A 24,636-nucleotide genomic window follows, 5' to 3' on the forward strand; every position below is an offset into this window, starting at 1 on the left:
AAGGGTAACAGCAGAAAGGGAGAATGCTCCTTTCTGGGCTGGGTGGGGGAGGGAGAGAGAACAAGCATGTGTGCACAATAATGGGAAGGGGGCTTCTGAAAACCAGAATAAAAGGAAAAACTGTGTAATGCTTATTTTTAACACTCTGCCACAATCTAAAGTCCTTTGTTATTTTAACGTCATAAAAATGTATCAAGTATAACTTCATTTTGCTCGCAACATTATCATGCTTGATATATTTAGAAATGGACAGGCCTCAAAAGAAACGAAAAAAATTCAGGAAAAATCCTCCTTCCCACAAACACAAATAGGGGTTAAAACTAAAAAAGGCCTCGGGTTACCTCCACCATTGGACCAGTTCCAGGCCACCCCACATCACCCATCTCTGGGCCATCATCCTCTTGCCAGGCAGAGGCTCCCACTGCTCTAGGAGAGGCCTGTCCCCACAGATCACCAGCGTCCCCTCAGCCCCCTCACCACTTAGTTCCCCAGTGGACACCTCCAGGAATAGAGGGGCTGGGGTGGGGAGTGTGAAAAAAACCAGGGGGATGAAGGAGGGGAGTAGGATGAACAGGGCAGTGTCTGGAGGCCAGAAAGGGGAAAGATAAAACAGTAGAAACCTCGAGTCTTTGTTTTCTTCACACAACAAAAACCAAACTAAGGGTGAAGGTGGTTTAGGAGGGTATCTTCTCCTAAAATAAAATTAAAAAAAATAAAAATAAAAAAGCATCCAGCTTAGGCATGAGGCCCAGACTGTGAGGGCTGGCTGTGGAGTAGGTAGGTATATGTGGCTTCGTGTGTTGAGGAGGGCAGGGACCCAACACACCCCACAAAGCCAACTACTGCCACCCTCCTGATCTGAGCCCCTGGGGATCCCAGGGCAGGGAGGCCTGAGTCCCACTGTGACCTAGGGGAGACCCTCCAAGGGACAAGCCCCCTAAGCGCAACAGCTCGGTCATGGGGGTCGGCCTCCGTATCCTGAGCAGGGCCTGGGAGAGGCTCCGGAAATGTCGGCTGAAGGCAGGCTGTGACTCAGCCCCACCTTGGGGAGAAGTTTTCTGCCCTCTGCCAAAGTGGTCCGGCCAACTCAGGGCGACGGGTTTTCTCTGTGTCTGCAGGGCCACAAGCAGAGGGCAGGCAGGAAGCTGTCAGCTTGGGATGCTGAGTCACTCGGAAGAGGCCTGCATTTAAACTTGGCGCTGGGGAGACACGCACGCTGTGAGCAGGGTGAGTGTGAGCTCAAGATTTCTATGGTGAAAAGAAAACTTCCTGCGTCTTTACCCTCCTCTAGGGAACATTAAGATCGAGAGAGATAATACCACCTCTAGCTCCCAATCTGAGCCCAATTAGGAATTTGGCCCTTCAGAGTCTGGGTTTTCGACCCAAATCTCATGAGAAAAAACAAAAACAAAAACAAAAAAACTCAGGTCGGTTCCCCAGTGGCTGTCCCTGCAGGGTCAGTGGGACCCACCTCCCCAGGGCCGAGCACCCTCGTCCTCCCTCAGGCCCCACAACTGCTACTCACAGCTTCTGTGCTCAGCCCACCTGGGGCCCAGGAAAAGCCCTGGCCTGGGTTTTTCAGGATGGCCCTGGCTTCAGGCTTTCCTCTGGTGGTCCCACACCATATCCCACATGGTGGATGTAGGTCTGGAACACATGATGCTGGCCAGGATGGGTAGGGATGGAGCTGCAGTGGGTGGGAGCTCGAGCTTGAATGGGAGGCTTCTCCCGCCAGAACTGCCAACGGGCAACCCCGCCCCCGCAAAAGCCTGATTCAGAGGGAGGTGACCTCAGTGCCGAGGGAAGGGAGGGGGAGGAAGGGAGGAAGAGCAGAGCCTCTCTGGCCCTCCTTCAGAGACAGGGAAGGGGGAACAGCTGTTCAGGGGGTTTCTGGGTAACCCAGGGATGAGGTGGGTACAGCCCCATCCCTGAGTGAATCTGGGTGACCACTATCTCTTCAGCCTAGTCACTCATGGAAGGCCCCCCAGCCCCAAAAGATGGGACTGTCCTGGCCTTTCAGTCAGCCAGATCAAAGGCGTAGACTCTGCAGCTCCCACCCCCTCCCCAGCCGGGGCACCCGCAAGACCCCTCCCTAAACTCAGAGTCCAGACCTGGGAGGAAGGGGCCAGAGAGATGGCAGCAAGCCTGTCCTCCAGGCTCCCTTACCCTGGCCCTTAGCCAAGGCCTTTGGGCCCTGATGAGCCCCTCACTCACCAGCTGTTCCCCCCGGAGTCCTCTAGGGAAAAAAGCAAGGGGCCAGGAGGTGGGGGAGGGGTGGGCAGCTGTGGGAAGGCAGAGATGGAGCTCACTTTAATAACAGAATCATCCGTAACACAACCATTTCCCCTCTGCTCCCCCCATCCCCCAGCTGCTTTCTGAAATCCCAGTCACACCCAAAAGTCTACTTGTAAACAGCCACTTCTTCACCCACAGCAAACACTCCTTTCCAGACTAGATCAGCCCTGCGCTGCCCTGGGGTGTGGGGAGGAAAATGAGGACTGAGGCCCCAGGGCATTCCTAGCCTGAAAGTGGCCACCTTAATCTGGCCTAAAGCATCTTTTAGCCCTAAGTATTCCAACTGGTCTCCTCCCCCCTCAGGGAAAGAGGCAGACAAGAATTTCCTTTCCTCCTCCTGACAACTGGCCCCAAGACACAATAGCCCTTCTGAGAGGCAAGTGTCCGTGGGGAAGGGGCCCACTGCACCCCTCCTCCAACTTCCTGTTCACAGGCACTCCAAGAACCTCCAGACCATGGTATAGGTTCTTACAAACTGACAGTAGGCCAGTCCCCTGCCTTTCCAGGCAGGGCAGGAGGAAGGGCAGTAGTGTTATGAGCTCAAAAGGCTTATAGATTTCAATACCCTTTATCTCTCCTCCCCCAGATCCTCAACGTTCCCTGTTCACAGCATAACCCAACAATAAAAGCAACTGCTGGGGGTGGGGAGAGGGAAGGGGCTCGGACAGACACAATGGGTTTATTTATAGGGCCACACACCAGGGGTTCTGCAGCCAAGAAGCCCAGGCCCCACTCCCAAAAGCTCAGCAGGCCCATCCTAGCCCGGCCAAGGGTACTGGAAAAAGCCTCAGACCAGAAGGCAGAAGGCTTCTAGTCCCAACAATGCAATTTATTTGCTGTGTGACTTTAGGCAAATCACTCAGTTTCTCAAGGATAAGTTCCTTCATGCCAAGTGGAGGTTGTTCTAGAACAGTGGTTCTCAAAGTGTGGTCCAGGGACCCCGAGGCCCTTTCAAGGAATCTACAGGGTCAAAATTATTTTCACAATATCACTAAGACATTATTTACCTTTTTAACTCTCATTCTCTCATGAGTATATAGTGGCATTTTCCAGAGACTACGTGATATGTGATAACATGACAGATTTCATACAGAAGCCGATATGAGAATCCAGCTGCCTTCTATTAAGTCAGACATAACAGATTTGCAAAAATGAAGAACAATGCCATTCACTATTTTTTGTTTTGGAAAATATATGATTATTTTTCATAAAATATGTTAACATGGGTTTATTGTTACTTTTAAATGAATTAAATAAATGTTTAAAACTCTCAGTTCTAATTTGTATGACAGTAAATGTCAATAGGTACAATCTATATGAATCAAAGCTCTTTGGGGTCTTCAATTTTTATATTGTAGAAGGGTCCTTAGACTCAATAGTTTGAAAAGAATCACTTTTCTTAGAACAGTGTGGTCCAGTAGACCTTTCTGTGATGATGAAAATGTTTATTCCATGCTGTTCAATATGGTAGCCACCAGCCACACATGGCTACTGAGCATTTGAAATGCAGCCAGTCCAACTGGGGAACTGAATTTTAAATTTAAATAGCCATATGCAGCTGCTGGCGACGATACTGGACAGCGAAGTTAGAAGATCCCTGGGATTCCTTGACTTGAGCATTCGAGGTCAATGCTTCTTTCCAGTCTAGAGTAGGGAAGGGAAGGGAAGGACAGGACTTAACACTCCTGTCCCCAGGCTTTTGCTCACACTATTTCTCACTCTCTCTTCACCAAAGGAAGGCCATCTCAGCCACATGGGCAGTCCTGCTGGCACTCTTACCAAGGCTTAGAGTTGCTCTCTCATTCTCTGCAACGACTACCTCACACCCTCTCCAATCGCCTCAGACTTCTGGTCTACCACCTCCCCTCGCTTCCCCAGCGGATTGAAGCCAGCAGAGGGGAAACCCCTCAAACCTCCCGCCACCACAGTCCCAGCCCCATCGGAATCCTCTGTACTTCCTTCTCTCCTCCTGTTACAGCAGAGGGGCTGCCCTTTTCCCAGGCAAGGCCAGTCCTTCCTACCCCAGACCCTCCCCATTTATGTCTTCAGGGTCTACTTCCTGAAGGGATCTTTCCCATCTACCTTTACAACTTCTCAGGTACCTTTCATCTTAAAAATAATTTCCCCCTGACATTTCTCCAGATACTGCCCTCTTTTGCCTTTCACAGCCAAACTTCTCAAAAAAAGCCATCCTCACTTCTCACTCCTTCCTCAACCTGGTCAAACTTAAGCAGTAACTGCCACAACGCTAAATCCTACAATATTTTTCAGTCCCCATTGCCTTCTCAAGCACAAATGCCTCTGGTGGCCACTTCCTGCTGGACTACGTTTTTTAAAGCTTTGAGACATAGTTCAACTCCCACACAACTCACCCATTTAAAGTGTACAATTCAGGGGTTTGCAGTATATTCACCGATATATACAATCATGGCCATTGTCAATTTTAGAACATTTTCATTACTCCTTAGTTACCAGCCCCTCACACCCAAACCAAGGCAACCACTAATCATTTTCTGTCTCTATAGATTTCCCCATTCTGGACATTTCATATGAATGGAATCATACAATAGCTGGTCTTCTGTGACTGGCTTCTTTCACTCTGCATAATGTTTCCAAGGTTCATCTCTGTTGATGCATGTATCAGTACTACATTCCTCTTTATGGCCACATAATATTCCATTGTATGGCTATGCCACAATTTGTTTATCCATTCAGCTGCTGATGGACATTTGAACCGTTTCCACTTTTTGGCTATTATGCATAATGCTGCTCTAAGCAGTGTACACACCAGTGTACAAATCGTCTGGATGGATGTTTTCATTTCCTCTTGGGTATACACCTAGCAGTGGGATTGCTGGGTTGTATGGTGACTTTAGGTTTAACTTTTTGAGGACCTGCCAAACTGTTTCCCAAAGTGGATGCACCATTTTAGAGTTCCATCAACAATGTGTGAGGGCTGCAATTTCTCCACATCCTCACCACTTGTTATTGTCTGATTTTCTGATTCTAAGTCACCTTAGTAAATGTTAAGTGATTTTTTTTTTTTTTTGGCTGTGTTGGGTCTTTGTTGTTGTGCACAGGCTTTCTCTAGTTGCGGCGAGTGGGGGCTACTCTTTGTTGCAGCGTGCGGGCTTCTCATTGAGGTGGCTTCTCTTGTTGCGGAGCACGGAAACTAGAGCGCAGGCTCAGCAGTTGTGGCCCACGGGCTCAGTTGCTCTGCGGCATGTGGGATCTTCCCAGACCAGGGCTCGAACCCTTGTCCCCTGCGTTGGCAGGCAGATTCTTACCACTGCACCACCAGGGAAGTCCTGAAGTGATTTTTATGGTTTTGATTTATATTTCTCCGATTGATGATGTTGAGCATCTTTTCATTGGCTTATTGGCCATTTGTATATCTCCCCTGGAGACAAGTCTATTCAGATCCCTTTGCCCATTGTTTAGTTGGGTTATGTGTCTTTTTACTGTCGAGTTGTAAGAATTCTTTATATATTCTGAACACAGGTCCCTTATCAGATATATGATTTGTAAATGTTTGCTCCTATTCTGTGGTTGTCTTTTCTCTGTCTTGATAGTGACCACTTCCTCCTGGACAACGTTTCCCTTGTCTACCACTCTCTGCAGCTATCTTCCACCTCTTCTTCTGTGTTATTTATTTGTGAGTGTATGTGTGTATACCTTAAAAAAAACAAACAGACATAGCAGCATGTTCTCACTGTTCTACATCATTCATTAGCAAAACAATTAAAAAAAAAACCCACACGTGGTCCAGTGGGTAAGACTCCACACTCCCAATGCAGGGGGCCTGGGTTCAATCCCTGGTCAGGGAACTAGATCCCGCATGCATGCTGCAACTAAGAGTCCGCACGCCGCAACTAAGAAGTCCACATGCCACAACTAAAAATCCCTCATGCTACAACTAAGACCCAGTGCAGCCAAAATAAATAAATAAACAAATAAATAAATATTTAAAAAAAAACAACCCACAGACTTCATTTGGATCTTAACCAGTTTTTCCACTGATGCCCTTTCCACTGGTATTCTATCCCAAGATCCGATCCGGGATCCCACATTGTACTTAATCACCATGACTCCTTAGTCTCCTATGATCCATGACAGTTCCTTGGTCTTTGTTTTGGCCGCTCCAAGCGGCTTGCAGGATCTTAGTTCCCCAACCAGGGATCGAACCCGAGCCCTCTGTGCTTAAAGCGCGGAGTCCTAACCACTGGACCGCCAGGGAATTCCCAGTCTTTGTCTTTTACGACCTTGACACTTTGGAAGGTAACTGGTCAGTACTTTGGAGAATATTTCCTAATATGAGTTTGTTTGATGTTTTCTCCAATGAGACTGAGGTTATGGATTTTGGGAAAGAATATCACAGAGGTGATGTGCCCTTCTCAGTGCATTCTATCAGGGGCTGTGTATACATGATGCTGAGATGTCTTACTACTGATGATGTTAACCTTGATCACTTGGTTAGGTGGCGTCTACTAGTGTGTTTCTGTACTGTAAAATGAAAACATACTTTTTCTTTTGTAATAATAAATATTTGGGGGGAGGGCAATACTTTGTGACCGTGCAAAATCCTGTTTCTGCTTAAATTTTCACCCACTCATTTTAGGATTCATCAGTGGATCTTGCTTGCAGCAATTACTATGGTGCCCTAACAATAATTTTCGATTTCCCTCATTCCTTGTAATTTATTAATTGGAAGTTTTCTGTAAGAAAAAGCTGTCTCTTCACTCCCATTTATTTACTTAATTCCATATTTGTATGAGTATGGACTCACAGGCATTATTTTATTCTTTGGATTTTAATCCAATATTATCATCACCACTTATTTTACTGCTTAAATTCCAGCTTTGGCCATGCTTTCAGGTTGGCTCCTGTGTCCTTTCAACATGCCTCCATTAAAAAAAAAAGTTTATTTATTTATTTTTTAACATTTGCTTACTTTCTGGCACGAGAAGATGTTCCAGGCTGATCTTGTATTTTCCCTGCCACAATCTCTTTTCCAAAGGAGCTCTAGCAATCTTCTTTCTAAAACTGTAAATCTGATTGCGTCCTTCCTGCTTCAAATCTTCCCGTGACCTCCTACTGCTTTGGGGACAGATAAAAGCCCTCAACATGGCCCTGGAAGCCCTGCCCTGGGCTGGCCGCAGAGCAATATTCTTCTGAAAAGCTATCCTGGACTGACGTGGCCCATGTTGATCTCTCTTCAAGTGCCTCCTGCAGGATCAGTATTTCAAACTGTAATGCATCCTGTTCTCTAGTACTCCCTGAGAGAAGGGGCAACTTCCATGCTGTTAGAAGGGGAGCTCCCTGAGGAGGGGCCCTGCTTATATGTCGTTTTTCCCCTCCTACTTCCTGCCAGGGCACTGCTCCTGCCAACGAGGTCCTGAACTTGGTGATCTCCTTTCATTCCAGACAGAAAAAGACCAGAAAGACAGGACAGGTGAGAAGGTACAGTGGACTCATCAGGTTCCCTTAAAGATCCCCAGTGACGGCCCCCAACCCAAGTGGCTCTGAAAGTCCATATGACAAGCCACACTGAGAGGTGAGCAAGGACATTTTCAGATTTGTCCCGAACATTGATATGACCTTTTCCAAGCTCTCAACCTTCTCCCCAGGTCTCAGTGATGCCCTCTGGCAAAGGGACTAATCTATTCATTCTGCAAATATTCTGGACAGATCACTCAGTGGGAGGTACAGTGCTGGGTACTGGGACGCAATTTAGAGATGGGTCAGTTCTTTTCAGACTTCTTGGAGCTTTCAGACTAGTAGAGGATGTAAGACATGTAGGTAAATAGCTGTACTGTGAAGGACGTTCCACAAGAGAAGTCTTTGGAGAACTTTAAAAATCAGGAGAGAAATATTAAGCTGGAACAGTTTTTCAGAATTTGAGCATCTAGGGAACTCAGCCTTTATAGACAGATAGGGTTTAGCTACAAGGAAAAGGGAAGGGGGTCATTCCAGGCAGCAGGAGGCAGAAGTCTCCGGGTGTGTATGGAAACAGAATGACTCAGTACAGCTGGACTGAAGGGCATTTGAAGGTGAGTGTTTCCTGGTCCCCTGGCCCATGCCAGTTACCAACTCATCTCCTACCCCCTGACCGAACAGGAGAGTCAGCATCTTTTCAACATCCTGGGTGTAACCGGAGACACATGCTGGGCCCCACAGGAGGAACAGAGGCACAGAGGCTCCTGGAGACCATACCAGAGCTGACAACTGCAACTTCAGCTATCTGCTCTCCGATCCAAGAGAAAAAGGGCCTGGGAGGCTGCACAGCCTATTGGCTCTCAGGCTACACCTGCAGGCCCCAAAGAGCTGGGCATACACTCAGCCAGCCCCCCATGCTCAGTCCCTAGTGCTCACTCCCGCAGGCGTCATATCCTGACCTCTTTCTTCAAAGGGAACGGGCTCTGGCCAACCAAGTGTCTTCCTGTCCAGGCAGCTTTAGTGTTGACTCAGTGGGTGCCATTTGGCCAGAGCCCATAGGTGACCTCTTAAGCTGCCAGCTCTGCTCTTGAGAGGAGAAAGTAGCTCTGGTTCACCCACAATTCCGACTAGGCTCTGCTCGTTTGTGCCCATAAATGGGAGTCAGGCTTCCTTGATTCCAGTCTGGCTCAGCCATACTGCATGCCCCTAGATGAAGCCTAGAAACCCCCGACTCAGTTTTCTTATCTGTCAAATGGGGTGAGCTCTCTCTCTTGACTCCTCTCTTCCCAGAGGGCATAGAAGAGGAGGATGAGATCACGTCTGGAAATGGACTGCATCTGAGAAGAGAGGTCCCCTTGTGTGGGGTGGGGGACGTGGGGGTGAGGAGCCCGGCAGGGCCTTTAGGGAGAAGCCCTTGGATTTGATGCTGCCTTCCTCCTATGGGCCCCACAGGCTTCCCAGGAAAGCAAGGGGGGTAGAGAGGAAGGGACAGCAAAGCCAAGAGCTTTAGCCTTCTTCTAGCCCCGGGGACAGGAAGTGAGGTGCTGTCTACAGAGGAAGTGAGAAGCAAACACCCCCCAACTTCCCTTCAGCCTGCAATGGAAAGGAAGGCTCTAGCTTCAGGAGCCCACAGGCCCAGAGCTGGGGAAACAGAAGGCAGTGGGGTGGAGGCAGGGGAGTAGGCATTTTCAGCACCATCTGGCAGAGAAGAGGGCCTCTTGTCTTGGACACAGTAAAACTCAAGGGGTCCAGGACATCCCACAGACTGGGGTAGTGGGGAGAAGAGACACCACTGAAGTCAAGTTGAGAAACCCAGCTTCCCAGGTCACGTGGTACCACTTCTGCAGCCCTGGCCCCAGACTCCTGCCCCAGCTCTGTGCTGTGTCACGTGCCTGCCCCTAACACACGCACATCCCTCACACACCAAGGTGGGTAGGGCCTCTGATTATCTGGTCTCACAGTACTTGTCCTTTTTGTGCAGCCCCCATCACAGCTGTAACTTTATAACTGTTTAATTATTTGGTTAACATGGACTTCTTGGATCACCACTGTACCCCCAGAGTCTGGCACCACACCTAGTACTTAGTAAGAGCTGGCCATAGCTTGAGAATTCCTTGGTTTTGGCATCCGAATGAAGTTTGGCATATGAAGGTAAATGAACCCTGCTCCTGGTCTGAGGTCGACTGGGGGACCCTGAGGTGGGTGATGAAGGTCAGAAACCAGAGTCCCGACATGGTGGCAGAAGAAATCTCTGTACACGCAGATACTGCCAACTGGTGACAGATGAAGACAGTATATTCTATATGCTATCTTTTGGGCAAGGGGGGTGGGGAAAGAATATATATTTGTGTTTATTTTTGTATTAAAAAACAAGGGATATGTAAGAAATTAATAAGTGATTATGTATGGAGGGAGAAGGGGGTGGAGGGGGGAATGAGATTTCTCAATGTATGCCTTTTTGTATCATTTTGATCTTTGGACTATGTAAAAAAAAATCTAGTGAAAAAATAAAAGAATATAAAACAAAAAAAAGTTAGAAGGAATAACCACTTGACCAGGTGATTTCTAAAGCCCCTCCCAGATGGGGCCATCTACTCTCTTCTTCCCATGTTAGGAAGTAAGGACCAGGCCCCAGGACAAGGGAGGGGTGAGGAGGTCTAGACAGATGAGTGTGGGGTCTGGCCAAGGAACACCAGTGTCTTTACTCTCTTTCTTCCCAGCAGTCTCTCCCGGACCTAGGGGAGAGGACCCCTAGCCCCCGCTGTGGTGGGCACTGGTAGCAACAAACTATTCAGAAGTTAGGGGACTTCCCTGGTGGCGCAGTGGTTAAGAATCCGCCTGCCAATGCAGGGGACACGGGCTCGAGCCCTGGTCTGGGAAGATCCCACATGCTGTGGAGCAACTAAGCCCATGCGCCACAACTACTGAGCCTGCGCTCTAGAGCCCACGAGCCACAACTACTGAAGCCCATGCGCTTAGAGCCCGTGCTCCGCCACAAGAGAAGCCACCGCAATGAGAAGCCCGTGCACCGCAATGAAGAGTAGCCCCCACTCATTGCAACTAGAGAAAGCCCACGTGCAGCAACGAAGACCCAACGCAGCCCCCCAAAAAAAATAAATAAATCTTAAAAAAAAAAAGGAAGTTAGTCAGGGCTACTTCCGCCTGGATAAGAGCTGGGTTCATTCTTACCCTTGGGAAGGGGGTAAGGTCTGGCCAAGGGCAGAGGCAGAAGTGGGAGCTTGGGCAAGGGGAAGGTTTGGGGCAGGTGGGGGTAAGGCAGGGTAAAGGACTCCTGAAGTGCCCGGGGCTTCCGCGGGCAGGTTCTGGGGGTGTCTCAACAGATCTTCACACAAAAGGGCCAATTACAGCCCTCACATCAAGCCAGCTGGGAGTGAAATGAATCAGCCCCTGGAACAGCAGCTGCTGAGAACCCCAGGGCCACACCCCAGGAATTCCAGGGCCTCTCACATTCCCCTCCAGGAAAGACCTCATCATTCTCCTACCCAGAGGGTCTTCAGGGAGGGACAATTTCAAGCCCTGCATTATAGTGAGAACTGCAGACCAACACCCCAAGCAGCACTCACCACTCAAGTCTTGCAGGCAATAGCATGAGCAGCAGAATGAAGCGTCTCTCCTTTTAAAATACCTATAGTTTTTTGTTTTTTTTTTTAAAGCTTAGCGAGTCCTGGAGAACTCCCAGAGCTTAAGGACCAGCATAAGGTTCAGGGAGCTGTGCCTGACTGGGCTCTTCTCAGCCGCTGCTGGATTTTTAGAAATCAGGAATAGCAGCAATGATAATTCACCTTAATAACAACCTGGCCTCCTCAGGCCTCTTCCATCTGTGTAACTCCCAGAGTAGGGAAAACGTTAATTATCAAGCAGGTGCCACACCCCAGTGATGATGTCTTATTAATCCATCAGCACAGACTGGGAAACTGAGGCCCCGGGAGAAAGATCTGGCTCATACGGAGCTAAGGATACAGGTGCCGAGGGCCACTGGGCAGTGAGGAACTAGAGGTGCTGGCTTCATATCTGTCGTGCTTTGGGAAGGTGCTGAAGACAAGGGCACTTCTTTCAGGGTCAGCCAGACCTGGGTTTGGGGTGAAGGTGAGGAAGACCCCAAATATGTGCCCCAAGCCCCCTCCCCAGGCTGCCAGGGCCTGGTGGAAGCCTTGGCAGGGAGTCCAGGGTTCTGATCTTGAGCCAAAACACTACTCTCCCAAAGCACTGTAAAGCAGGCCAACAGCTGCTTTGAGCGTCTCCGCCATCTCTGCAACGTGCACAGGCACTACAGGCTAAGTGAGGGCTCAGCTCTCCAAATAGCCCCATGTGACAGGCGCAGTCCATGAAGTGGGAGCAGGAGGCACCTGGCAGCCAGGTGGGTAGATCAGATCAAAATCATGTCAAGTGGGGAGACTGCTTCTTTGGGACCCAAGCCCATCTCGGTGGCCCCCACCCACCTTTGGCACTGACCTTAAAATAATGAGATCTTTTCTACAGCAAGGCCTGCCTAGTCGGTCACTGCTTTAGAAACCGGCAGAGGAGGCTCAGCTGGTCTGTGCCTCCTCCAGCAGAGGAGGGGAGGGTGGTCACAGAAGACCAAAGATCTTTTCCCACTGTGGCCATGGAGGGAAGCAGCACACACTTGAAATGTGGATGAAATGTAAAGATGGAGGCATTGCTTGTGCAGATCCATCTGCAGCCTACTACGTGCTTGGTACTGTGAGAGATGCTGGGAACAGACACAATCTCAGCTCTGGGGAACCATAAGTGCCAAGCCAGGGAGCAACCAAAGACCTTGTCTACCAACCCTCCAGGGTAGGACCTAGGGAAAAACATTAAGGGTGTTATTCTAAGGAATTTGAAGTTGTTTTTCTTCAGCATGTTAAGAGAGCTGGCCAGAGCCCATGGGGTACCCTGAGATAACACTCTGACCCCTAAGGGCTCAGCTCTCCACAATCTCAGGTTCAAGAACTGCCCTCTCTGCCTTAAATCTGGCCAGGCCCCCTCATGCACAAGAAATTAAGGCAGAATGGTACAATGTAAAACACTAGACCGGAGTCAGGAGCCCTGCCTCTGACACTCATCATTGTACAAATCACTTCCCCCTCTAGACTTCAGTGTCCTCCCCACCTTTTTTTTTTTTCAGTTTCCCCATTTTTAACATGAGGGCATTGGACTAGACTGTCTCTAGGATTCCTTCCAGCCTGTGACTCTATGTTGTTTTGACGTAGTGGCAGATCCCAGATTGATTTACATAAATTTGCATGTTCAATCAGAAATCCCAAACTCCAAGTATAGAAAATCCAATCAGTCCATTAGTGCAGCCAGACTGGGGCTGGAGGAGTCTGCCAGGTTTGGGTGAGGATTGTCAAAGCAGACAGTGGTAGTGGTGGTGAATTAGGGGAGGAGCCGGGGAAGCGGGGGCAGAAGCGGCATTTGTTCTGAGAGACGCGCTTCTGGTGACCCAAGGCTGATGGGGCCAGGGACCCCTCTTTCGCTATCAGGCAAGATTCCTTTCTCCTCCTGCTTCTAACGGGGCCTCTGGCTGGCTGGCCTCAGAGCCACACCCCAAGAGGAAACGGCAGCCTCTGCCTAGCAACAGCCACATCCTTCACTCTGACAGGGACTCCACTGTTAACCACTTTCTGGGAAACTGACCTTCCTGGGAGCTTCCATTCTCCATCCCAGGGGTTTCTAGCAGTGAGGAAGGTTTCCTTGGGGTCTAACCTAAATACCTCCTGCTGTAGCTTCACTCTCATGGCAGCAGGGCCCAGGGAAGAGGGCTCCTGGGGAGCTAGCAGAGGGAAAAGCAATGCAGGAGAATGTGCTCCACATCCAACCGATCCCACGGCCTTTTTAACCACCACCTCTCCTTTGACATCCCCCTCAGCACCTGGGAGGCCAAGGATGAAAACAAACAAGGAGAACGTGAAGGCCTTTGGTTCTTGGGCTAGAGAGCAAGTCCCAACCTGGAGAGTCTGACTCCTGAGAAAGCTCTACTCCCCAGGAGGGAAGGAGTCTGGGAAAGGTGGGGTTGCGGCAGCCTCTCCCTGCTGCTGCCTGGCTGGCGTGGGAGGGTCTGGGAGGCTGGCTGGGCGAGGGCAGCAGGGAAGATTCCTTACGCCCCTTGCCTGGGAGCTGGGGGTGTGAGTACAGAGGTGAGGTGAGTAGGGCCAGCGGGTGGGATGGGCAACAGCAGCGGGGCTCTCCTTGTCCTCTTCCCATAACCGGGTAGATGAGTGTGCTGTACTCCCTGGCCCAGATCCTAAAACAAGTCCCAACAGCTGAGATGCAAACTGTCTCCTGGGAATCTGCTTCCCCTGCTGGCCCTTGGCTGCCTCCTCCTCTCTCAACTCCTCCCCAAAGGCACAGCTCAAAGACTGGCCTGCCAGGATGTCTCACCAGAGGCCTTGATGGGTGGGCCAAATCCCAGCCAGCAGCAGTTCATACTCCAAGGCACCAGGGGTGAGCAGCACAGTGGCTATTCTTAGGCAGGATAAGGGAGTCTGCGCCCCTCCACCCAAGGTTCTACTCCTAAGCAACTTACTTCTTCAAACTTAGCCACCCTGCTGGAGGACCTTACTCCCCTCCAATTTCACTCATCAGTGGAGCCACACAATGTCAAAAAGTGGAAAGGAATAGTAGCGGTTTCTAATCCAACTGCTGAATTTTACAGATGGTAGAAAAGAGCACCAGAGAGGCAAACTACCTTGGCTAAGGTCACACAGCAACCTATGAGGAGCAGGGACCAGAGCTTCTGACTCCCAGTGCACAGTGATAACAGCTTGGTCCTCATACACACTGGTTTCCGCTTGCCTATTGTAGAAGGGCCTTCTTCCCTGCAGCCCAGGCCATCTGCCTCTCCAGGTTCTCACTCTCTTCCAAAGGCCTGAGCTGGAGAGAGATGCTGGAGGGCTCACACCACCTCATGCACAGACCATAGACTGAAAACAAAGTTGAACCAAGTGGGGATATCTCCCTAGACAGGGATGCAAGTGTTTCTCTGAGGTAAGAAACCCACTAACCCCACGTTGTTCTTAGAAAGACAGGCACCCAATAAATATGAGAAGTGAATTTTGTGTCTCCTTTCTTGAAAGACAAGGAGTCTCTGAGTCAGCTGGCATATCTTGCAAGAGAGGGTCTGCAACAGGGCAATTGGGCTAGGTTCACTTTCCCCCAAGTACTGCCCACAGAACCATTAGACACTGACCCTTAGCTACTGTCCTCCAGGACCACACCTGTCCCAGGCATTTGTTTCCACCACTATCTCTGGCAGACAACTGTGCTTAAGCAGGAGGACCTGTGGGGGAGGGAGAGCAGTGGTAGGGAGGGCATAGAAGCATTGCCTTTACAGCCAGACAACCGGGCAGCCTAAGACCCCTGGCTACTCAGGAAGGCAGGCATTTAAGAAGTAGCAGCTGCACAGGCTGGTGGATAGCGCTGAGACACCTGGAAAACCAGGCCTGTGGGAGGTAAGGGTCCTCCGTGCCCTTGGGGCAGTGCCAGGGTTGGAGAGACCACGGGGGCTGGGGTTCAGACAGCCGCTTTCCTAGTCGGCCTAGGCCAGTGGAGTGTCGGGCACAGATAAATTCTCTGCATTCTTCTGGCACCGCAGCCAGGACCCAGAGAGCCTTTCCTGCAAGAGCTGTCCTAGCTTCACTCCCTGCCCAGCCCTTCTCCCTTCCTCAGCCTCTCTTTAGTGTTCAGCCCGCCCGGCTACCCTTCTCCTTCCCGCAGTCCCTCAGAGCCACTGAAGGGTCGTTCCGGGAGACCCCGATCTCTCCGCCTCCCCCCACCTCTCCCACACCCTACCGCCCCAGGCCACGGAGACAGCAAGGAGTGCGAAGAGAAGCCCGAGGCTCGTCTACGCGCCTGCGCTTTGGGGAGAGCCTCCCCCGCGCAACAACCCGGCACCGCTAAGCGGCACCCGTACGATGGGATGCGGGTGGGGTGGGGTGCGCAGCTGGGGCAAGGTCAGTGCTTTCAAAGGGGGCGGTAGACCGGCCCCCGGAACATCCCCCTCTCCGGAAAGTTTCCCTTCCGGGGCCACGGAGTGTGCGCGAGGATGGCGCGAGGGGCGGGAGGGGGTGGGGTGGGGGTGGACAGAGTCGCGGCCGGACCCCTCGGCGTGAGTGAGGCGGGAGGGAGGGGAGGCCAGCGAGGTCCGGCAGGAAGCCGCGCCGCCCTCTCCGACCCAAGGCTGCCACGAGAGCCTTACCCTCCATATCTCTCACCCCTAGCCCGGGCTTACAGACACCCCCCACTCGCCTCGCCGCCCTTTAAATCGCAAGTGGGCCCAGAACTCACCGAAATCAGGTGTTGAGCTGGGCCAGGGCAGGCCGGATCCGCCAGGTCCATGGCCGCGGCTCGGGGGCGGGGGGCAGAGAAAAAGGGGGGTGCTGGGGCCGCCTCTTGATGTCAAGGCTTTAAAGGGGCCAGTGAGCCCCGCCCCTCGCTCAGACCCCGCCTCCCCCTCCCGCGCAGCCAATCCACGTTCACCCTGGATGCGCGCCCCTCCCAGCCCCCTCCAGATGTTCCCAGGACGAGAGCTCGGTCCGCCCGGCCCGAGCGCGCCGCTTCCGCCCTGGAGGAAAGGACCTCCCCTCCCCCCTATAGCGACACAGACTTCCCAGACCTGGCCGGGTTGGGCCCGGTAAACCTCCCCAGTGCCGGGGTAGGAGAAGCCGGGCTGGGCCGAGCGGGGGTGGAATGGGGGGCATCTATAGCAGAGAAAACTAAGTAGGTGCACGCGGACCCGTGGGCATGCGTGTCTGCTTCTGTAGGGCTGGGCGTGCACGTGTATATGTGATTGTGAGCGTCGGTGTTTGTAATTTGCCTTCCTGCATACGTGTTGGGTGTAAATCTAAGGGAAGAGGCTTGAGTGACTGCTTGGCCTTAAATGCTCCCATCTCCCTTTTCTTCCTCCCAGATCGGGTCCTTGCAGCAATATGGAAACCTGGGCGCTGGGAACAGGCTCTGCGCCTCTCAGAGCAGTGCTGGCCTTTTCCTCACTGGTTAAGGAGGAGGGAAGGCTGACCAGAAAAAGGATACAATTTTGCTCTCAGCCACTTGCTGTCTCAGTGGGGGCGAGTTCCTTCCCTGCTGAACTAACTGCGTGCTTGAAGGAGGAAAAGCAAACAGCCCACCTAGGTCCCTGCAGGGCCTCAGAGCTCCCTTCGATATCATTCTCATTGGTCCTTGGTTAAACAATTATTTGCCCTTGTCTGGATACCATATAATCTTCACAATCTGGCCCCTTAGTGCAGGTTCTGAAGGGGGTTCTGCAGAGAAATACAAAGGGATCCCTAGCCACAGGCTCTGCTCATTTTATTAAAATTGCTTCTATTGCGGGTATACACAGGATGTATTAAAGCACCATATTATCCAATAAATGAACATAAAAGCTCAGGGAACATAGAGTGCTCAAATTGGCTAGAATTGACCAAGAGTGCCTCTCTGAAGGAGGCTCCTTAATTTAAAATGGGATTTGAAGGGCAGAGAGAACTTGAATAGGATCCAGGTGAAGTAAGGACACAAGGAGATTCAGGTAGGAAAGAGCAAATTATCTGCATGGGACAGTGAGCAGAGAACATTGGTAGGGTGGGAAGTGGGAGAAGTTAATGGAGGAAGTTTTGTATGGAGGAGATCAGAATAAGGATATGGATTTGACAGGACAGGTGATTTTAAAAAGTCATTTTGGGGGCTTCCCTGGTGGCACAGTGGTTGAGAATCTGCCTGCCAATGCAGGGGACACGGGTTCGAGCCCTGGTCTGGGAAGAGCCCACATGCCGCGGAGCAACTAGGCCCGTGAGCCACAATTACTGAGCCTGCGCGTCTGGAGCCTGTGCTCCGCAACAAGAGAGGCCGCGATAGTGAGAGGCCCGCGCACCGCAATGAAGAGGGGCCCCCACTTGCCGCAACTAGAGAAAGCCCTCGCACAAAAACAAAGACCCAACACAGCCGTAAATAAATAAATAAATAAATAAGTCATTTTGGATTCTTGAGTATAGAGGTAGCTTGATGAAAAGAATGCCTTAGGATAGTGATTATTGGAGCCTAGAAGATGTCGTGGAGGTTACTCCCACCAGCTCCCTCACCTTTGCTTTAAAACAATTTTTAAAATTGATTTATCCTTAACATACAAGAAAATGCAGATCTTGGGTGTTTTGTTTGGTGAATTTCAACAATAATATATACACTTATGTAACCCCCCCCAAACAAGATACCGAACCATCACCCCAAAGAATTCCTTCATTCCCCTGTATAGTCAGTTACCCTGCACCTACCAACACCCACCCCCTGCAACTTCCTGAATTTTATCACCATGGTTTTGTCTGTTCTTGAATTTCACATAAGTGGAATCATACAGTATGTACTCTTTTGTGTCTATATTCTTTAGCTTAGTAACGTTTTTGAGATTCAGCCATGTGTAGTCTATTCTTTTATATTGCTGAGTAACAGTCCATTGTATGAATATATTGTAATTTGTTTATCCATTCTCCAATTGATGGATATTTGGGTGTTTCCAGTTTGGGGCTATCATGAATAAGGCTGCTCTAAATATTCTTGTGCAAATCTTTTTGTGAATGTGTTTTCATTTTGAGAAAGCTCACCTTATTTCTTGATTATAGCTAGTGGCATATTTGGAATCCTGCAGCACTGATTAATTCTATTCATTCAATCATCTAACATTTATTGAATAGGAATCCGTGTCCCAGTCCTGGGTTTACAACAAAAATTACACATGATCGTTTCCTCCAAGGGCTTAAAAGTCCAGTAAAAGTCCACTCATCTGTTGCATTCCAAAGCCATGGAGTAGAAAAACCTTAAGAGTCTGCCAGGCATTTCTAACTATTTTTGGATGTTTCCAAATAACTAAATTTTGGGAAGCAAACAAACCATGTAGATGATTTTTTACTTTACATTCAGATGTTCGCCCCTGTTTAATAAACACAGCTGGAACATCTGCACTTGTCAGAACAAGTACCTATTCTCCTTAACTTAAAGGCTCTTGCACTCTTGAAAGTTTAGACATTCAGATTTGGGCAGATTCTCTATGCTTCACAGACCTTTATCTTCACTGACAGGAGGTGAAAGAAGTATAGCTACCATTGCTCCATGCTTTCTGTCTTTGATGAGGCCCAACACACTTTAATTACCACACTTAGTTGTATTATTCACTTATTAAAAATTACACTGAAGTTCCAATGTTGGTTTTCCACCTTGTTATATACCACTAATCATAAATTGTTCTTTACTTGAGTTATCTATGTTACAAAACAAGCTAGGCCTTTTAGGTCTCTGGTTGCTGCAAGCTGTTGGTAACAAACCAGTTTGGTGGCATGGTCTAATGGTACAGATAGTGCTGATGAATGACTGGTCAATGGCATCTCAGAGAGCCATGCCCTCACTGGTCACATCAGTACTTTGAATGGGGTCCTCTGCTTCAATACTATGTGTTCCTTCATTCAGTGTTGGAGCATCTTCATTCCTCAGTTTGGCATTGTAGCCATTTGGCTACTGTGTTACATTGGTTGATGAACTGACCCCAGTTTAGAATTCCTGACATCAGGAGATGGTCAGGTTGGTAACTGACCTCTCAAAAGATTTTAATAATCTGACTATTCTCCAGGTTGGATTGACTCTGAGGGCATTCTCTTTTTTTTTTGGCCGTACCATGCAGCATGTGGGATCTGAGTTCCCCAACTAGGGAGTCTTAACCACTGAACCACCAGGGAGGTCCTCTGAGTGCATTCTTGATGTCTTTCCTGCTCACTAAGAGGAAGAAAGGAGCTGGGAAGAGGCTATTATTTGGTCCATTTGCTGAATAGGAATAGATCTTTGCTAGTGCTGCTTACTTCTACATAGGACAACATGTTCCTTGGGTTCTGACAGCATTGCCAGTATGTGCTTTGAAACCTCATACCTGGTACAGATATGATGGATCTGCTTAGGTCCTTGAACCCCTTTCTCCTCATTTTCATTATTCGAAAATTCTTATTGAGTCTTTACTGTATCCCAGGCACTATGCATATAGTATTAGCTACCTAATAAATAATTCATGTCGGGTATGATAAGCAATAAGATTGAAAAGATAAGTGGGGGGATGATCATACTTTATCCTAAAAGCAATGCAGAGCCTTTGAATGGTTTTAAGCAAGGGGGTGTCATGATTAGAACTGCATTTTAAAAAGATCACTGTGGTTGCAGTGTGGAGAACAGATAAGAGAGAGCAAGATTGAAGTCAGGGAGACCAGACAGAAAGTTTTTGTAGTAATTGGGAAAAATGAGAAACGATGTGCTCTGGACTAGAAAAATGATAGTGATGATGGAGAGGAGACGACTTCAAGAAATAAATAGTATTAAAGTCAGGAGGTCTTGGGATTGGAAGTAGAGGGAAGCAGAGTGCTAAGCCAAGACCTCTGGGCCAGTCACTGAAATATCAAACACCTGAAGAAGAGCAGGTTTGGGAGATGATATACTCTCTTCCAAACATGTTGACAATGAAATGCCTGGGAGACGTCCAAGTGGAAATGTCTATCCAAGAGGTCAGAGCTTCCCAACTGTTGTGCCTCAGGAAGAGGTTACAGATGTGCTGCATGTTGATCTTTTCAACACTCAGAGCAGCACAAGCTCCCTCCAACAAACAGCAGTCTCAGTAAGGTGGACTGCCACGAAAACACCATCATTTTCTATGCGTGCCATGATGTGGGAAATGTTGGGAAGTACTAATATACGATGATGTTGGATAAATAATTCTGAAGCTCAGAAGAGATATCTGGACTAGAGATATCTGGACTAAGACATTTGTGAGTCATCAGAACATCAGATCATAGGTGGTAACTAAAGCCAGGGAGTATGGGACTTCCCTGTTGGCACAGTGGTTATGAATCCGCCTGCCAGTGCAGGGGACACGGGTTCGAGCCCTCGTCTGGGAAGATCCCACATGCTGTGAAGCAACTAAGCCCGTGTGCCACAACTACTGAGCCTGAGCTCTAGAGCCCACGAGCCAAAACTACTGAGCCTGAGAGCCACAATTACTGAAACCTGTGCGCCTAGAGTCCGTGCTCTGCAACAAGAGAAGCCATGGCAATGAGAAGCCCGTGCACCGCAAGGAAGACCCAACGCAGCCAAAAAAAAAAAAAAAACAGAGAGATTAAACAAATTTTCAGGTGTTTATCTGCCATTATCATTTTCTGTGAATGTCTTTTTCTAATAGATATATAAGAGTTGGTTGTATTATAACGAAATTTGCCCTTTGTCACATGTATTGCCAATAGTGTTTCTAGTTGGGAGTTTATCATGTGAGTTTATTGGAATTTTTTTTTCCTTTGCCTTAGGTAGTCAAATTTATTGATCTTTTTCTTTATGGCTTTTGTTTTTTTTGTGTTTAGGATGTACTACAATTTTTTAAATTATCTTTTTTCTCTAGTATGCTTACGGTTTTCTTTTTACTTTAAATATTCCATCCAGCAGAGACATGGATGAACCTAGAGACTGTCATACAGAGTGAAGTAAGTCAGAAAGAGAAACACAAATACCGTATAATATCACTTATATGTGGAATCTAGAAAAATGATACAGATGAACTTATTTGCAAAGCAGAAATCAAGACACAGATGTAGAGAATGGACATATGGCTTACCGGTGGGGGGAAGGGGGTGGGATGAATTGGGAAATTGGGATTGACATATATACACTACTATATATAAAATAGATAACTGGACTTCCCTGGTGGTCCAGTGAGTAAGACTCAGTGTTCCCAATGCAGGGGTCCTGGGGTTCAATCCCTGGTCGGGGAACTAGATCCTGCATGCCACAACTAAGACCTGGCGCAGCCTAAATAAATAAATATTAAAAAAAAAAAAAAAAAGCACAAATGCCTTAACTGGAAGGGTTTCTCTTTAAAAAATAAATAAATAAATAAAATAGATAATAAATGAGAACCTAACTGTATAGCACAGGGAACTCTACTCAATGCTCTGTGGTGACCTAAATGGGAAGGAAATCCAAAAAAGAGGGGATATATGTATATGTATAGCCGACTCACTTTGCTGTATAGCAGAAACTAACACAACACTGTAAAGCAACTATACTCTAATAAAAATTAATTTTAAAATATTTTAAAATAATAAATAAATATTCCATCCAGAATCTATTTAAATGGCAAAGACCACTGTTATTTCTCACTGCTGCTCAGAATGACATCTCCATTCTAGACCAGCCAGTCCTTTCTGTTTTCAATGTACAAAACACACATTCCTGTGTACCTTTGCAGAGAGGTTCCTTTCTACATGGCTCATAGGGCATGCTCCTGTCCCTCTTGTTATCATTGCAAAAGCTATACAGCTGTCCCTTGGTAGCCATAGGCAATTAGTTCCAAGACCCCAATTGATACCAAAATCCATGGATGCTCAAGTCCCTCATATAAAATGTACTATTTGCATATAACCTATGCACATCTTCCCTTATACTTTAAATCATCTCTAGATTACATATAATAACTAATATAATGTAAATGCTACATAAATAGTTGTAAGTACAATGTAAATGCTATGCCAGAGGTGCACAGCAAATTCAAGTTTTGCTTTTTGGAACTTTCTGGAATTTTTTTCCCCAAATATTTTTGATCCATGGTTGGTTAAATCTGTGGATGCAGAACCTGCAGATATGACTTTCAGGGACAGCTCAAATCCCATACGCTCCAGAAATTCTTCCATGCCCATTGTAGTCCACAAAGATTTTTCCTTTTCTGAAGCTCACATGATCACATGCTACCATGTATGAGCCTCTCCTTTTCTCCTCAACTTTAACATAGTTGCTAAAAGAATCAAATCTAACCTTTAGAAGTCCCAGTTTGTCTAACTGATTTTTCTTTACCCTCCACAGCAGCTAAAAGCATGCTGGGTATATGGCAGGAACTTGATAAATTACTTTTTGATTTGCCATAAATGTGTAGCATTAGCCACATGTGGCTAATAAGCATCTGAAATGTGGCTAGTCCAGATTGAGATGAGCTGTAAGTATAAAATACACACTAGATTTTGAAGATGGTATTAAAAAAATAATATAACATCTCATTAATAATTTTTATATTGCCTGCATGTTGAAATGCTAATTTTTTAATATACTGGATTACATATCTATATATTTAAAGTATATCCAGGACCATTCTTCATTCTTGTCCCTCAGTAAGTCTCTTGTCATGTTTGGTGTTGGTTCCTAAATTAGGCTGTTTTGAGGATAAAGATGATCTTTTCTTGAAGCCAAAGATATTCTTACCATCTCCAAGGGCTCTCCTAGGCCATTACACAAGCATTACCTTCTTGGTACCGAGACCTCATCGTTATAAGCACTATTTACACATCTTTTTTGAAACTAACAGCTACAGACTTCAAATACAACAGTTCCTCCCAACACGTCAGGTAACTGCTCAGCCAATAGAAATGTTGGAGGGAAGAGGTCGGGTTCAGATGCTGAAGGATCTCCCAAAGCTTTTACTGATCGAAGATTCCTCAGTTACCCATGTAGGTGGAGCCCCAGCCTGTTCCTTTGGTCGCTGTGGCTGTTTCCTGCCATCAGGAGTTACCCGGGACTGGTGCTGCTTGGCGTGTAGCCTAGTCTCATTGTAGTCAGAGTACCTGTGTTGGTTTCCTGTTCCTGCTGTAACAAATCATCACAAACTTAGTGGTTTAAAACAACACAAATTTATTCTCTTACAGATCAGAAGTCTAAAATCAAGGTATTGGCAGGGCTGCATTCCTTCTGGAGGCTTCTGGAGAGAAACCATTTCCTGGCCTTTTCTAACTACATTTCTTGGCTTGCAGCCCTTGCTTACATTACTCCAACCTCTTGCTTCTGTCATGACATCTACTGTGGTCAAATCTCCCTTTGCCTTCCTCTTATAAGGACACTTGTGATTACATTTAGGGCCAACCCTGATAATCCAGATTAATCTCTTGATCTCAAAATCCTTAATCAAGATCCGTAATCTACACAACTGCACACATCTACAAAGTCCGTTTTGCTATCTAAGGTAGCGTTCACACGTTCCAGGGATTAGGATGTGGACATTTTGGAGGACCAGTATTCAGCCTGCCACAGCACCATATATATTTCTTTGCACTGCCTTGGTGAAGGGAGAGAGCACCAGCAGGGTCACAAAGTTTCAAAGTGTTCTTAAATTAACATCTACAGAGAAGCAGGTAAATTCACGTCTATAATCACTGTTATCACTCCGAGACCATCATAAACCTCATTTCCATTAGCAAGGATCACTCTCTCCCTCCCAGCGCTGCTTCCTTTAAAATGCTCTGTAGGCTGAAGTTGAACTACTTATTACTCCCTCATCTTAAAAAACAAATTATTTGAAATAGTAGGATGCATGTTTTCTACAGAGATGAGATGTTTTTCTCGTAAGTCTTTGATCTAACAGGCATGGTTGTGGTCTCTAGCATGCTTAGAATGTAACAGCACTTTGTTTAACAATCCATATTCTGCAAATTACCTTCATATCCTTTAGCACATTTGGGCATAGGAAAAGGAAGGTCTTGTTATTTCAGTTGTACATATGAGTAAACTGAGGCTCAGAAAGGTTAAGTGAATTGAATAGGGTGGTCATACAGTAAGTTACTGGCAGATCCTGATTCCAAACCTGATGTTCTTTCCACTGCTCTGTTCCCAGGCCAAACTCAATCCCAGAAGGCTGAGGAGGATCTAACTGATCTTGGGATCTTAATACATCCTAGAGTTGGCCTTGGAATCCCTACCTCCTGAGCATGAAACCCACTTTTCTGAGGTCCTACCCAGAAGTCAAAGCTAGGGGTAGATTGGGAATTCAGGGGAAGGTCAGGGTTGCTGTCAAGTCAAGGGTACAGTAAGAGGGTAGTTAGGACTTATGGA

The 24,636-nt window shown here is 47.8% G+C and overlaps 1 protein-coding gene across 12 annotated transcripts in view; it reads right to left on the minus strand.

The window, feature by feature from the left end:
• Positions 1-16,160, minus strand: part of NCKAP5L (NCK associated protein 5 like) — a 30,632-nt gene extending 14,472 nt beyond the window's left edge. For 8 of the 12 annotated variants that reach the window (XR_014233706.1, XM_082352342.1, XM_082352346.1 and 5 more), the window contains exon 1: positions 16,042-16,160. The gene's annotated coding sequence lies outside the window, so the exon portion shown is untranslated. Of the gene's footprint in view, positions 1-1,525; positions 1,710-16,041 lie in introns of those variants that run through there. The other 4 variants (XM_082352343.1, XM_082352340.1, XM_082352344.1 and 1 more) reach the window with 4 other exon arrangements.
• Between the last annotated feature and the right edge of the window lie 8,476 nt (positions 16,161-24,636).

This window comes from Balaenoptera borealis (genome assembly GCF_965194805.1).
Source record: "Balaenoptera borealis genome assembly, chromosome: 13".
Lineage (NCBI taxonomy): Eukaryota > Metazoa > Chordata > Mammalia > Artiodactyla > Balaenopteridae > Balaenoptera > Balaenoptera borealis.